We start from the raw sequence: 13,323 nt of genomic DNA, 5'->3' as shown, positions 1-13,323 counted from the left end.
CACCCCACCCCACCCATGGGACACATCCCCAGAGAGAGACGCCCCATACACTGGCTGTGCCCCAGCCCTGGCCCGGGGGAATAGGCGGCAGCCCACCCACAGGGCGAGGGGGGGGCGCAGCTGAAAGGGGTTGTGGGGGAGGGCGGCCCCTGGCTGGGGTCAAAGGGCGAGCGTCCCGCGCGTGCGCAGTCAGCGGCAGGCAGCGACGCGCTGGGGGTGGGCAGCGGGTAGGTGAAGGAGGCCGGGCGAGGAGACGAGGGGGGCTGGGAGGGCTCCACCTTGGCGAGTCCAGCCGTGGAGGCGCATCTTGTGTGAGTGTGAGTGAGTGTGAGTGTGTGTGTGTGTGTATAGAGAGACAGCCCCCCACCCCGCCCCGCCCCGCCCCGCCCCGCCCATCACCCCCGTCCCTGGGAGCCCGCGGGACCCGGCCAGCGAACTCAACCGGCACGGCCCGGCGCGGGGCCTGGGGCGGGAGGCGGCGGCGGGGAAGCCCAGAGAGGCTCGGCTTCTCGAGCGGGGCAGGGGCGCCCTCCGCCGCCGTCTAGGGCCACACCACCCTGAACGCCCCCGATCTCGTCTGGTCTCGGAAGCTAAGCAGGGTCGGGCCTGGTTAGTACTTGGATGGGAGACCGCCTGGGAATACCGGGTGCCACAGGCTGCTGCTTTTTTTTTTTTTTTTTGCCTCTTGTTCTGTCCCCTTTCTGGGAGCGCGGCGGCGGCCCGGGGTGGGGGTCACCCCCACCCTCAGCGCCCGCCCGCGGTGCCTGGCGCCCCAGCCCGCACCGTGGGGCCTCCTCTTGTCCCAAGCCGCGACACCGCCGCCACGCGGCAGCATGCGTGGCATCTGGACTGTCAGGTCTCAGACCAAAGGTCTGCTCTGTGGGAACCGACACGCTGGAGGAAACCTTGAGAGTCTGAGAGGGGAGGGAGTTCCAGAAGAAGGCCAGGATGTCATTTTGAGGGAGTATGTGACCAGAACTCGTCCCGTTGCTTTTGGGGTTCTATGGGCTACACGCAGGAATCTTTGGTGGTGGCACCTGATGTTGGGGGATCCGGAGTCACACCCAGACCTGCTCCACAGGCCTCCTTTTACTTTTCTCTTCGGATTCATTATTTTTAAAAAGTGTCTCTTACCTCTAGGATTGCATTTTCTTTTCTCTCTCTCTTCAAGCAGATGATGGGAGTACAAGTATTCAGGTGACATGTGTTGCCCGTGCCCCCCTCCCCCCTGTGTTCTTTTTTTTTTTTTTTTTGAGACAGAGTCTCGTTTTGCTGCCCAGGCTAGAGTGAGTGCCATGGCGTCAGCCTAGCTCACAGCAACCTCAATCTCCGGGCTCAAGCAATCCTGCTGCCTCAGCCTCCCGAGTAGTTGGGACTACAGGCATGCACCACCACGCCCGGCTGTGTTTTTCTATATATATTAGTTGGCCAATTAATTTCTCTCTATTTTTAGTAGAGACGGGGTCTCGCTCTTGCTCAGGCTGGTTTCGAACTCCTGACCTGGAGCAATCCGCCCGCCTCGGCCTCCCAGAGAGCTAGGATTACAGGCGTGAGCCACCGCGCCCAGCCCCCCCTGTGTTCTTATTCATATACCTCTCATGTTGTTCCAGCGTATTGTGGGGGTACCAATGTTAAGGTCGGGTGCCTTGCCCTCTCCAAGCCTCCCCCCTCGGGTCAGAGCTTCAAGTGCGCCCATCCCCCAGTCGGTGCGCACCCACCCCATGCCTAATGGATGTGTATGCCCCTCCCCTCCCCCCACCCGCCCGACACCCACCCGATGAAGGTGACTCCTCTCTGTCCACTTAGGCGTCCATCCGTTCGTACCAATTTGCTGGTGAGCGTGCTCACGTGGTGCTCGTGTGTCCATTCTTGGGATACCTGGCTTACTGGAACGGGTTCCAGCTCTGGCCAGGAGAACACGAGAGGCGCCCTCTCACCGCTGCTCCTCACAGCCGAATGGCACTCCGTGGTGTCCACGCGCCACATTTTATTGATGCACTCCTGGATGGATGGGCACTCGGGTCGCTTCCACGTCTTTGGGATTGTGAATTGTGCCCTAACTGTCACCCTAACCCTTACCCAGCCCCCGTCTCCTCTGCCCCTGCCTGACGCACTCCTCCCCGGCCAGACCCGTCACTGTCCTGGGCCCCCGCCTGACCGGCTCCTCCCCGCCCGGCCGGTCACCGTCCTCTGCCCCTGCCTGACCGGCTCCTCCGTCGCCTGGGCCTTCCAAGGGCTTGGTGTGGATGCTGCTTCCAGGAAGCCCTCCAGAAACCCGGCAGCAGGGTGGCCGCAGCAGTCTCCAGCAGCCGTCCCTAAGTCGCGTGAGTGCGGGGGACGTGCCCCCGCTGTGCCGCGGGGGCCCAGCCTGGTGTCTTCCCTGAGGCCCTGCGGCTGCCGGCTGGGCTGCCGCTCCCCGCAAGGGGAGAGCCGCGGAGGTGGGGACCGCCTCCTGATGGGGACGTACACGCAGCTCTCCACGTCGGATTCCGGGGCTCTCTGTCCTGCCCGAAGGCCCAGCTGGCCTGCGGGTCCTTAGAGTGGCAAAAACATCCGAAAACTGAGATTGAGGGTCCGGTGGGTGTCTGCACTTTTGTGCTGGGCACCCCAGGGAGGCCCGGGGGCTGGCTGGACAACGTGGTCTGCTGGGCGGGGGGGTTGGAGGAGCAACTGATGCCCTTTGCACTTTGGGTAGCAAGAGTCTGAGGTGTCTCTGAGCCCTGTGCCCTGTGGGGGGGGGCCGGGGGGGAGGAGGAGGAGCAGGAGGAGGAGGAGGTGGGAAGGGCCGGGGCCTGCAGTCCTGTTCCCGGGGTGGCACGGCAAGTGGCTTCTTCCACAGGCTGCTTGGCCTGGGCTCCCTGCACCTGGGCCTTTGGAGGACCGGCCCTGTGCTTGCCAACACTTCCTGCAGGGACCCAGAGCTGGGAGGTGGCATCTCTCAGCCCTGGGTCGGGCAGAGCCCCAGCGGGCCATGCCCACAACCTCTCTCAGCACCGGTCCCCCAGAAGGCTCCTTTGGGACCAGGATTCTCTTGCGGTGACTCTTTAAGGTCTGGCCCCTGGATGGAGGGGCACCAGGAGTAGAGGAGCAGGAAGGGGAAGGGGGTGGCCGTGCGAGGGGACACTTTGAGGCCAAGTCCCAGCTTCAGCCTGATCCTCCTGGGAACCCCGCTCTGAGACAAGGAGCCGGGCTTCGCATTCCCACAGCAGCCAGTCGTGGGCTGAGGACACCTGGGGCGTTGGGAACTCCCTGGCTTCTCCTTGGTTTAACGTCTAGAGCTGCTTGTGAATCGCGCCGCCACACACACCCGAGCGCAGGTGTCTTCCGCACAGACTGCGGGCCTCGCTCTTCTGAATGCCGCTAGCTCGCCACCCACCCACGGGTGAACCTGGTCAGGGTGCTTTCTCTCAGGGGCAGACTCTTTTCCGGGCGGGCTACCGGTGTCTCTGTTTGCTCGTTTCTTTCTTCCATTTCGGGAAAGTCTTCCTTGCTGGGTGTGGAAATCTCCTATGCCTTCCCTCGCCTATTCTGTCAGCTTTAAAATTCTCTTTCAGTTGCCACCCTCACAGATGGATTAGGAAACTCTTTCCGGTGCACTCATTAGTGAAATGACCTCCAGGAAGCTGGAATCCAATATCTAATGGCCGATTTTTAGCGAGTCCACACGCCAGGGTGGTCGGGGTCCAATGCAGCCCCGGCCAGGCCCAGGCCCCTTGGACTAGGACACGGAGGAGGGTCCCGGCCCCCACGAAGCGGTGCCGGCAGTTCTCCACGGGCTTGGGCGTTTTCCAGAGGTAGGAGATGGAGGGGACTGATTTCTTCAGCGCCCCCCAAACCACGCCACCCCACCCCACCCATGGGACACATCCCCAGAGAGAGACGCCCCATACACTGGCTGTGCCCCAGCCCTGGCCCGGGGGAATAGGCGGCAGCCCACCCACAGGGCGAGGGGGGGGCGCAGCTGAAAGGGGTTGTGGGGGAGGGCGGCCCCTGGCTGGGGTCAAAGGGCGAGCGTCCCGCGCGTGCGCAGTCAGCGGCAGGCAGCGACGCGCTGGGGGTGGGCAGCGGGTAGGTGAAGGAGGCCGGGCGAGGAGACGAGGGGGGCTGGGAGGGCTCCACCTTGGCGAGTCCAGCCGTGGAGGCGCATCTTGTGTGAGTGTGAGTGAGTGTGAGTGTGTGTGTGTGTGTATAGAGAGACAGCCCCCCACCCCGCCCCGCCCCGCCCCGCCCCGCCCATCACCCCCGTCCCTGGGAGCCCGCGGGACCCGGCCGGCGAACTCAACCGGCCCGGCCCGGCGCGGGGCCTGGGGCGGGAGGCGGCGGCGGGGAAGCCCAGAGAGGCTCGGCTTCTCGAGCGGGGCAGGGGCGCCCTCCGCCGCCGTCTAGGGCCACACCACCCTGAACGCCCCCGATCTCGTCTGGTCTCGGAAGCTAAGCAGGGTCGGGCCTGGTTAGTACTTGGATGGGAGACCGCCTGGGAATACCGGGTGCCACAGGCTGCTGCTTTTTTTTTTTTTTTTTGCCTCTTGTTCTGTCCCCTTTCTGGGAGCGCGGCGGCGGCCCGGGGTGGGGGTCACCCCCACCCTCAGCGCCCGCCCGCGGTGCCTGGCGCCCCAGCCCGCACCGTGGGGCCTCCTCTTGTCCCAAGCCGCGACACCGCCGCCACGCGGCAGCATGCGTGGCATCTGGACTGTCAGGTCTCAGACCAAAGGTCTGCTCTGTGGGAACCGACACGCTGGAGGAAACCTTGAGAGTCTGAGAGGGGAGGGAGTTCCAGAAGAAGGCCAGGATGTCATTTTGAGGGAGTATGTGACCAGAACTCGTCCCGTTGCTTTTGGGGTTCTATGGGCTACACGCAGGAATCTTTGGTGGTGGCACCTGATGTTGGGGGATCCGGAGTCACACCCAGACCTGCTCCACAGGCCTCCTTTTACTTTTCTCTTCGGATTCATTATTTTTAAAAAGTGTCTCTTACCTCTAGGATTGCATTTTTTTTTCTCTCTCTTTTCAAGCAGATGATGGGAGTACAAGTATTCAGGTGACATGTGTTGCCCGTGCCCCCCTCCCCCCTGTGTTCTTTTTTTTTTTTTTTTTTGAGACAGAGTCTCGTTTTGCTGCCCAGGCTAGAGTGAGTGCCATGGCGTCAGCCTAGCTCACAGCAACCTCAATCTCCAGGCTCAAGCAATCCTGCTGCCTCAGCCTCCCGAGTAGTTGGGACTACAGGCATGCACCACCACGCCCGGCTGTGTTTTTCTATATATATTAGTTGGCCAATTAATTTCTTTCTATTTTTAGTAGAGACGGGGTCTCGCTCTTGCTCAGGCTGGTTTCGAACTCCTGAACTGGAGCAATCCGCCCGCCTCGGCCTCCCAGAGAGCTAGGATTACAGGCGTGAGCCACCGCGCCCGGCCCCCCCTGTGTTCTTATTCATATACCTCTCATGTTGTTCCAGCGTATTGTGGGGGTACCAATGTTAAGGTCGGGTGCCTTGCCCTCTCCAAGCCTCCCCCCTCGGGTCAGAGCTTCAAGTGCGCCCATCCCCCAGTCGGTGCGCACCCACCCCATGCCTAATGGATGTGTATGCCCCTCCCCTCCCCCCACCCGCCCGACACCCACCCGATGAAGGTGACTCCTCTCTGTCCACTTAGGCGTCCATCCGTTCGTACCAATTTGCTGGTGAGCGTGCTCACGTGGTGCTCGTGTGTCCATTCTTGGGATACCTGGCTTACTGGAACGGGTTCCAGCTCTGGCCAGGAGAACACGAGAGGCGCCCTCTCACCGCTGCTCCTCACAGCCGAATGGCACTCCGTGGTGTCCACGCGCCACATTTTATTGATGCACTCCTGGATGGATGGGCACTCGGGTCGCTTCCACGTCTTTGGGATTGTGAATTGTGCCCTAACTGTAACCCTAACCCTTACCCAGCCCGTCTCCTCTGCCCCTGCCTGACGCACTCCTCCCCGGCCAGACCCGTCACTGTCCTGGGCCCCCGCCTGACCGGCTCCTCCCCGCCCGGCCGGTCACCGTCCTCTGCCCCTGCCTGACACGCTCCTTCCCGCCCGGCCTCTCACCGTCCTCGGCCCCTGCCTGACCGGCTCCTCCGTCGCCTGGGCCTTCCAAGGGCTTGGTGTGGATGCTGCTTCCAGGAAGCCCTCCAGAAACCCGGCAGCAGGGTGGCCGCAGCAGTCTCCAGCAGCCGTCCCTAAGTCGCGTGAGTGCGGGGGACGTGCCCCCGCTGTGCCGCGGGGGCCCAGCCTGGTGTCTTCCCTGAGGCCCTGTGGCTGCCGGCTGGGCTGCCGCTCCCCGCAAGGGGAGAGCCGCGGAGGTGGGGACCGCCTCCTGATGGGGACGTACACGCAGCTCTCCACGTCGGATTCCGGGGCTCTCTGTCCTGCCCGAAGGCCCAGCTGGCCTGCGGGTCCTTAGAGTGGCAAAAACCTCCGAAAACTGAGATTGAGGGTCCGGTGGGTGTCTGCACTTTTGTGCTGGGCACCCCAGGGAGGCCCGGGGGCTGGCTGGACAACGTGGTCTGCTGGGCGGGGGGGTTGGAGGAGCAACTGATGCCCTTTGCACTTTGGGTAGCAAGAGTCTGAGGTGTCTCTGAGCCCTCTGCCCTGTGGGGGGGGGCCGGGGGGGAGGAGGAGGAGCAGGAGGAGGAGGAGGTGGGAAGGGCCGGGGCCTGCAGTCCTGTTCCCGGGGTGGCACGGCAAGTGGCTTCTTCCACAGGCTGCTTGGCCTGGGCTCCCTGCACCTGGGCCTTTGGAGGACCGGCCCTGTGCTTGCCAACACTTCCTGCAGGGACCCAGAGCTGGGAGGTGGCATCTCTCAGCCCTGGGTCGGGCAGAGCCCCAGCGGGCCATGCCCACAACCTCTCTCAGCACCGGTCCCCCAGAAGGCTCCTTTGGGACCAGGATTCTCTTGCGGTGACTCTTTAAGGTCTGGCCCCTGGATGGAGGGGCACCAGGAGTAGAGGAGCAGGAAGGGGAAGGGGGTGGCCGTGCGAGGGGACACTTTGAGGCCAAGTCCCAGCTTCAGCCTGATCCTCCTGGGAACCCCGCTCTGAGACAAGGAGCCGGGCTTCGCATTCCCACAGCAGCCAGTCGTGGGCTGAGGACACCTGGGGCGTTGGGAACTCCCTGGCTTCTCCTTGGTTTAACATCTGGAGCTGCTTGTGAATCGCGCCGCCACACACACCCGAGCGCAGGTGTCTTCCGCACAGACTGCGGGCCTCGCTCTTCTGAATGCCGCTAGCTCGCCACCCACCCACGGGTGAACCTGGTCAGGGTGCTTTCTCTCAGGGGCAGACTCTTTTCCGGGCGGGCTACCGGTGTCTCTGTTTGCTCGTTTCTTTCTTCCATTTCGGGAAAGTCTTCCTTGCTGGGTGTGGAAATCTCCTATGCCTTCCCTCGCCTATTCTGTCAGCTTTAAAATTCTCTTTCAGTTGCCACCCTCACAGATGGATTAGGAAACTCTTTCCGGTGCACTCATTAGTGAAATGACCTCCAGGAAGCTGGAATCCAATATCTAATGGCCGATTTTTAGCGAGTCCACACGCCAGGGTGGTCGGGGTCCAATGCAGCCCCGGCCAGGCCCAGGCCCCTTGGACTAGGACACGGAGGAGGGTCCCGGCCCCCACGAAGCGGTGCCGGCAGTTCTCCACGGGCTTGGGCGTTTTCCAGAGGTAGGAGATGGAGGGGACTGATTTCTTCAGCGCCCCCCAAACCACGCCACCCCACCCCACCCATGGGACACATCCCCAGAGAGAGACGCCCCATACACTGGCTGTGCCCCAGCCCTGGCCCGGGGGAATAGGCGGCAGCCCACCCACAGGGCGAGGGGGGGGCGCAGCTGAAAGGGGTTGTGGGGGAGGGCGGCCCCTGGCTGGGGTCAAAGGGCGAGCGTCCCGCGCGTGCGCAGTCAGCGGCAGGCAGCGACGCGCTGGGGGTGGGCAGCGGGTAGGTGAAGGAGGCCGGGCGAGGAGACGAGGGGGGCTGGGAGGGCTCCACCTTGGCGAGTCCAGCCGTGGAGGCGCATCTTGTGTGAGTGTGAGTGAGTGTGAGTGTGTGTGTGTGTGTATAGAGAGACAGCCCCCCACCCCGCCCCGCCCCGCCCCGCCCCGCCCATCACCCCCGTCCCTGGGAGCCCGGGGGACCCGGCCAGCGAACTCAAACGGCCCGGCCCGGCGCGGGGCCTGGGGCGGGAGGCGGCGGCGGGGAAGCCCAGAGAGGCTCGGCTTCTCGAGCGGGGCAGGGGCGCCCTCCGCCGCCGTCTAGGGCCACACCACCCTGAACGCCCCCGATCTCGTCTGGTCTCGGAAGCTAAGCAGGGTCGGGCCTGGTTAGTACTTGGATGGGAGACCGCCTGGGAATACCGGGTGCCACAGGCTGCTGCTTTTTTTTTTTTTTTTTGCCTCTTGTTCTGTCCCCTTTCTGGGAGCGCGGCGGCGGCCCGGGGTGGGGGTCACCCCCACCCTCAGCGCCCGCCCGCGGTGCCTGGCGCCCCAGCCCGCACCGTGGGGCCTCCTCTTGTCCCAAGCCGCGACACCGCCGCCACGCGGCAGCATGCGTGGCATCTGGACTGTCAGGTCTCAGACCAAAGGTCTGCTCTGTGGGAACCGACACGCTGGAGGAAACCTTGAGAGTCTGAGAGGGGAGGGAGTTCCAGAAGAAGGCCAGGATGTCATTTTGAGGGAGTATGTGACCAGAACTCGTCCCGTTGCTTTTGGGGTTCTATGGGCTACACGCAGGAATCTTTGGTGGTGGCACCTGATGTTGGGGGATCCGGAGTCACACCCAGACCTGCTCCACAGGCCTCCTTTTACTTTTCTCTTCGGATTCATTATTTTTAAAAAGTGTCTCTTACCTCTAGGATTGCATTTTCTTTTCTCTCTCTCTTCAAGCAGATGATGGGAGTACAAGTATTCAGGTGACATGTGTTGCCCGTGCCCCCCTCCCCCCTGTGTTCTTTTTTTTTTTTTTTTTTTTGAGACAGAGTCTCGTTTTGCTGCCCAGGCTAGAGTGAGTGCCATGGCGTCAGCCTAGCTCACAGCAACCTCAATCTCCGGGCTCAAGCAATCCTGCTGCCTCAGCCTCCCGAGTAGTTGGGACTACAGGCATGCACCACCACGCCCGGCTGTGTTTTTCTATATATATTAGTTGGCCAATTAATTTCTCTCTATTTTTAGTAGAGACGGGGTCTCGCTCTTGCTCAGGCTGGTTTCGAACTCCTGACCTGGAGCAATCCGCCCGCCTCGGCCTCCCAGAGAGCTAGGATTACAGGCGTGAGCCACCGCGCCCGGCCCCCCCTGTGTTCTTATTCATATACCTCTCATGTTGTTCCAGCGTATTGTGGGGGTACCAATGTTAAGGTCGGGTGCCTTGCCCTCTCCAAGCCTCCCCCCTCGGGTCAGAGCTTCAAGTGCGCCCATCCCCCAGTCGGTGCGCACCCACCCCATGCCTAATGGATGTGTATGCCCCTCCCCTCCCCCCACCCGCCCGACACCCACCCGATGAAGGTGACTCCTCTCTGTCCACTTAGGCGTCCATCCGTTCGTACCAATTTGCTGGTGAGCGTGCTCACGTGGTGCTCGTGTGTCCATTCTTGGGATACCTGGCTTACTGCAACGGGTTCCAGCTCTGGCCAGGAGAACACGAGAGGCGCCCTCTCACCGCTGCTCCTCACAGCCGAATGGCACTCCGTGGTGTCCACGCGCCACATTTTATTGATGCACTCCTGGATGGATGGGCACTCGGGTCGCTTCCACGTCTTTGGGATTGTGAATTGTGCCCTAACTGTCACCCTAACCCTTACCCAGCCCCCGTCTCCTCTGCCCCTGCCTGACGCACTCCTCCCCGGCCAGACCCGTCACTGTCCTGGGCCCCCGCCTGACCGGCTCCTCCCCGCCCGGCCGGTCACCGTCCTCTGCCCCTGCCTGACACGCTCCTTCCCGCCCGGCCTCTCACCGTCCTCGGCCCCTGCCTGACCGGCTCCTCCGTCGCCTGGGCCTTCCAAGGGCTTGGTGTGAATGCTGCTTCCAGGAAGCCCTCCAGAAACCCGGCAGCAGGGTGGCCGCAGCAGTCTCCAGCAGCCGTCCCTAAGTCGCGTGAGTGCGGGGGACGTGCCCCCGCTGTGCCGCGGGGGCCCAGCCTGGTGTCTTCCCTGAGGCCCTGCGGCTGCCGGCTGGGCTGCCGCTCCCCGCAAGGGGAGAGCCGCGGAGGTGGGGACCGCCTCCTGATGGGGACGTACACGCAGCTCTCCACGTCGGATTCCGGGGCTCTCTGTCCTGCCCGAAGGCCCAGCTGGCCTGCGGGTCCTTAGAGTGGCAAAAACCTCCGAAAACTGAGACTGAGGGTCCCGTGGGTGTCTGCACTTTTGTGCTGGGCACCCCAGGGAGGCCCGGGGGCTGGCTGGACAACGTGGTCTGCTGGGCGGGGGGGGGGGTTGGAGGAGCAACTGATGCCCTTTGCACTTTGGGTAGCAAGAGTCTGAGGTGTCTCTGAGCCCTGTGCCCTGTGGGGGCGGGGCGGGGGGAGGAGGAGGAGGAGGAGGAGGAGGAGGAGGTGGGAAGGGCCGGGGCCTGCAGTCCTGTTCCCGGGGTGGCACGGCAAGTGGCTTCTTCCACAGGCTGCTTGGCCTGGGCTCCCTGCACCTGGGCCTTTGGAGGACCGGCCCTGTGCTTGCCAACACTTCCTGCAGGGACCCAGAGCTGGGAGGTGGCATCTCTCAGCCCTGGGTCGGGCAGAGCCCCAGCGGGCCATGCCCACAACCTCTCTCAGCACCGGTCCCCCAGAAGGCTCCTTTGGGACCAGGATTCTCTTGCGGTGACTCTTTAAGGTCTGGCCCCTGGATGGAGGGGCACCAGGAGTAGAGGAGCAGGAAGGGGAAGGGGGTGGCCGTGCGAGGGGACACTTTGAGGCCAAGTCCCAGCTTCAGCCTGATCCTCCTGGGAACCCCGCTCTGAGACAAGGAGCCGGGCTTCGCATTCCCACAGCAGCCAGTCGTGGGCTGAGGACACCTGGGGCGTTGGGAACTCCCTGGCTTCTCCTTGGTTTAACGTCTAGAGCTGCTTGTGAATCGCGCCGCCACACACACCCGAGCGCAGGTGTCTTCCGCACAGACTGCGGGCCTCGCTCTTCTGAATGCCGCTAGCTCGCCACCCACCCACGGGTGAACCTGGTCAGGGTGCTTTCTCTCAGGGGCAGACTCTTTTCCGGGCGGGCTACCGGTGTCTCTGTTTGCTCGTTTCTTTCTTCCATTTCGGGAAAGTCTTCCTTGCTGGGTGTGGAAATCTCCTATGCCTTCCCTCGCCTATTCTGTCAGCTTTAAAATTCTCTTTCAGTTGCCACCCTCACAGATGGATTAGGAAACTCTTTCCGGTGCACTCATTAGTGAAATGACCTCCAGGAAGCTGGAATCCAATATCTAATGGCCGATTTTTAGCGAGTCCACACGCCAGGGTGGTCGGGGTCCAATGCAGCCCCGGCCAGGCCCAGGCCCCTTGGACTAGGACACGGAGGAGGGTCCCGGCCCCCACGAAGCGGTGCCGGCAGTTCTCCACGGGCTTGGGCGTTTTCCAGAGGTAGGAGATGGAGGGGACTGATTTCTTCAGCGCCCCCCAAACCACGCCACCCCACCCCACCCATGGGACACATCCCCAGAGAGAGACGCCCCATACACTGGCTGTGCCCCAGCCCTGGCCCGGGGGAATAGGCGGCAGCCCACCCACAGGGCGAGGGGGGGGCGCAGCTGAAAGGGGTTGTGGGGGAGGGCGGCCCCTGGCTGGGGTCAAAGGGCGAGCGTCCCGCGCGTGCGCAGTCAGCGGCAGGCAGCGACGCGCTGGGGGTGGGCAGCGGGTAGGTGAAGGAGGCCGGGCGAGGAGACGAGGGGGGCTGGGAGGGCTCCACCTTGGCGAGTCCAGCCGTGGAGGCGCATCTTGTGTGAGTGTGAGTGAGTGTGAGTGTGTGTGTGTGTGTATAGAGAGACAGCCCCCCGCCCCGCCCCGCCCCGCCCATCACCCCCGTCCCTGGGAGCCCGGGGGACCCGGCCAGCGAACTCAACCGGCCCGGCCCGGCGCGGGGCCTGGGGCGGGAGGCGGCGGCGGGGAAGCCCAGAGAGGCTCGGCTTCTCGAGCGGGGCAGGGGCGCCCTCCGCCGCCGTCTAGGGCCACACCACCCTGAACGCCCCCGATCTCGTCTGGTCTCGGAAGCTAAGCAGGGTCGGTCCTGGTTAGTACTTGGATGGGAGACCGCCTGGGAATACCGGGTGCCACAGGCTGCTGCTTTTTTTTTTTTTTTTTGCCTCTTGTTCTGTCCCCTTTCTGGGAGCGCGGCGGCGGCCCGGGGTGGGGGTCACCCCCACCCTCAGCGCCCGCCCGCGGTGCCTGGCGCCCCAGCCCGCACCGTGGGGCCTCCTCTTGTCCCAAGCCGCGACACCGCGGCCACGCGGCAGCATGCGTGGCATCTGGACTGTCAGGTCTCAGACCAAAGGTCTGCTCTGTGGGAACCGACACGCTGGAGGAAACCTTGAGAGTCTGAGAGGGGAGGGAGTTCCAGAAGAAGGCCAGGATGTCATTTTGAGGGAGTATGTGACCAGAACTCGTCCCGTTGCTTTTGGGGTTCTATGGGCTACACGCAGGAATCTTTGGTGGTGGCACCTGATGTTGGGGGATCCGGAGTCACACCCAGACCTGCTCCACAGGCCTCCTTTTACTTTTCTCTTCGGATTCATTATTTTTAAAAAGTGTCTCTTACCTCTAGGATTGCATTTTCTTTTCTCTCTCTCTTCAAGCAGATGATGGGAGTACAAGTATTCAGGTGACATGTGTTGCCCGTGCCCCCCTCCCCCCTGTGTTCTTTTTTTTTTTTTTTGAGACAGAGTCTCCTTTTGCTGCCCAGGCTAGAGTGAGTGCCATGGCGTCAGCCTAGCTCACAGCAACCTCAATCTCCGGGCTCAAGCAATCCTGCTGCCTCAGCCTCCCGAGTAGTTGGGACTACAGGCATGCACCACCACGCCCGGCTGTGTTTTTCTATATATATTAGTTGGCCAATTAATTTCTCTCTATTTTTAGTAGAGACGGGGTCTCGCTCTTGCTCAGGCTGGTTTCGAACTCCTGACCTGGAGCAATCCGCCCGCCTCGGCCTCCCAGAGAGCTAGGATTACAGGCGTGAGCCACCGCGCCCGGCCCCCCCTGTGTTCTTATTCATATACCTCTCATGTTGTTCCAGCGTATTGTGGGGGTACCAATGTTAAGGTCGGGTGCCTTGCCCTCTCCAAGCCTCCCCCCTCGGGTCAGAGCTTCAAGTGCGCCCATCCCCCAGTCGGTGC

General features: G+C 62.9%; 3 non-coding genes and 1 pseudogene across 3 annotated transcripts; all 4 read left to right on the top strand.

Annotated features, from left to right (window-relative positions):
• The first annotated feature begins 539 nt into the window (after positions 1 to 539).
• Positions 540 to 658, top strand: LOC142866467 (5S ribosomal RNA). The gene has a single exon (XR_012916448.1). It is a non-coding gene; the product is annotated as a 5S ribosomal RNA (ribosomal RNA).
• Positions 659 to 4,380: 3,722 nt separating this feature from the next.
• On the top strand, positions 4,381 to 4,499 carry LOC142866466 (5S ribosomal RNA). Its single transcript, XR_012916447.1, has one exon. It is a non-coding gene; the product is annotated as a 5S ribosomal RNA (ribosomal RNA).
• Positions 4,500 to 8,267: 3,768 nt separating this feature from the next.
• Positions 8,268 to 8,386, top strand: LOC142866464 (5S ribosomal RNA). Its single transcript, XR_012916445.1, has one exon. It is a non-coding gene; the product is annotated as a 5S ribosomal RNA (ribosomal RNA).
• Positions 8,387 to 12,154: 3,768 nt separating this feature from the next.
• LOC142866527 (uncharacterized) lies at positions 12,155 to 12,273 on the top strand (annotated as a pseudogene).
• Positions 12,274 to 13,323: the final 1,050 nt, after the last annotated feature.

Source organism: Microcebus murinus, unplaced genomic scaffold (genome assembly GCF_040939455.1).
Source record: "Microcebus murinus isolate Inina unplaced genomic scaffold, M.murinus_Inina_mat1.0 scaf006_hap2_Mmur4.0, whole genome shotgun sequence".
Classification (NCBI taxonomy): Eukaryota; Metazoa; Chordata; class Mammalia; order Primates; family Cheirogaleidae; genus Microcebus; species Microcebus murinus.
The sequence above is the reverse complement of the archived record's forward strand: the minus strand, read 5'-3'. Positions and strand labels throughout refer to the sequence as shown.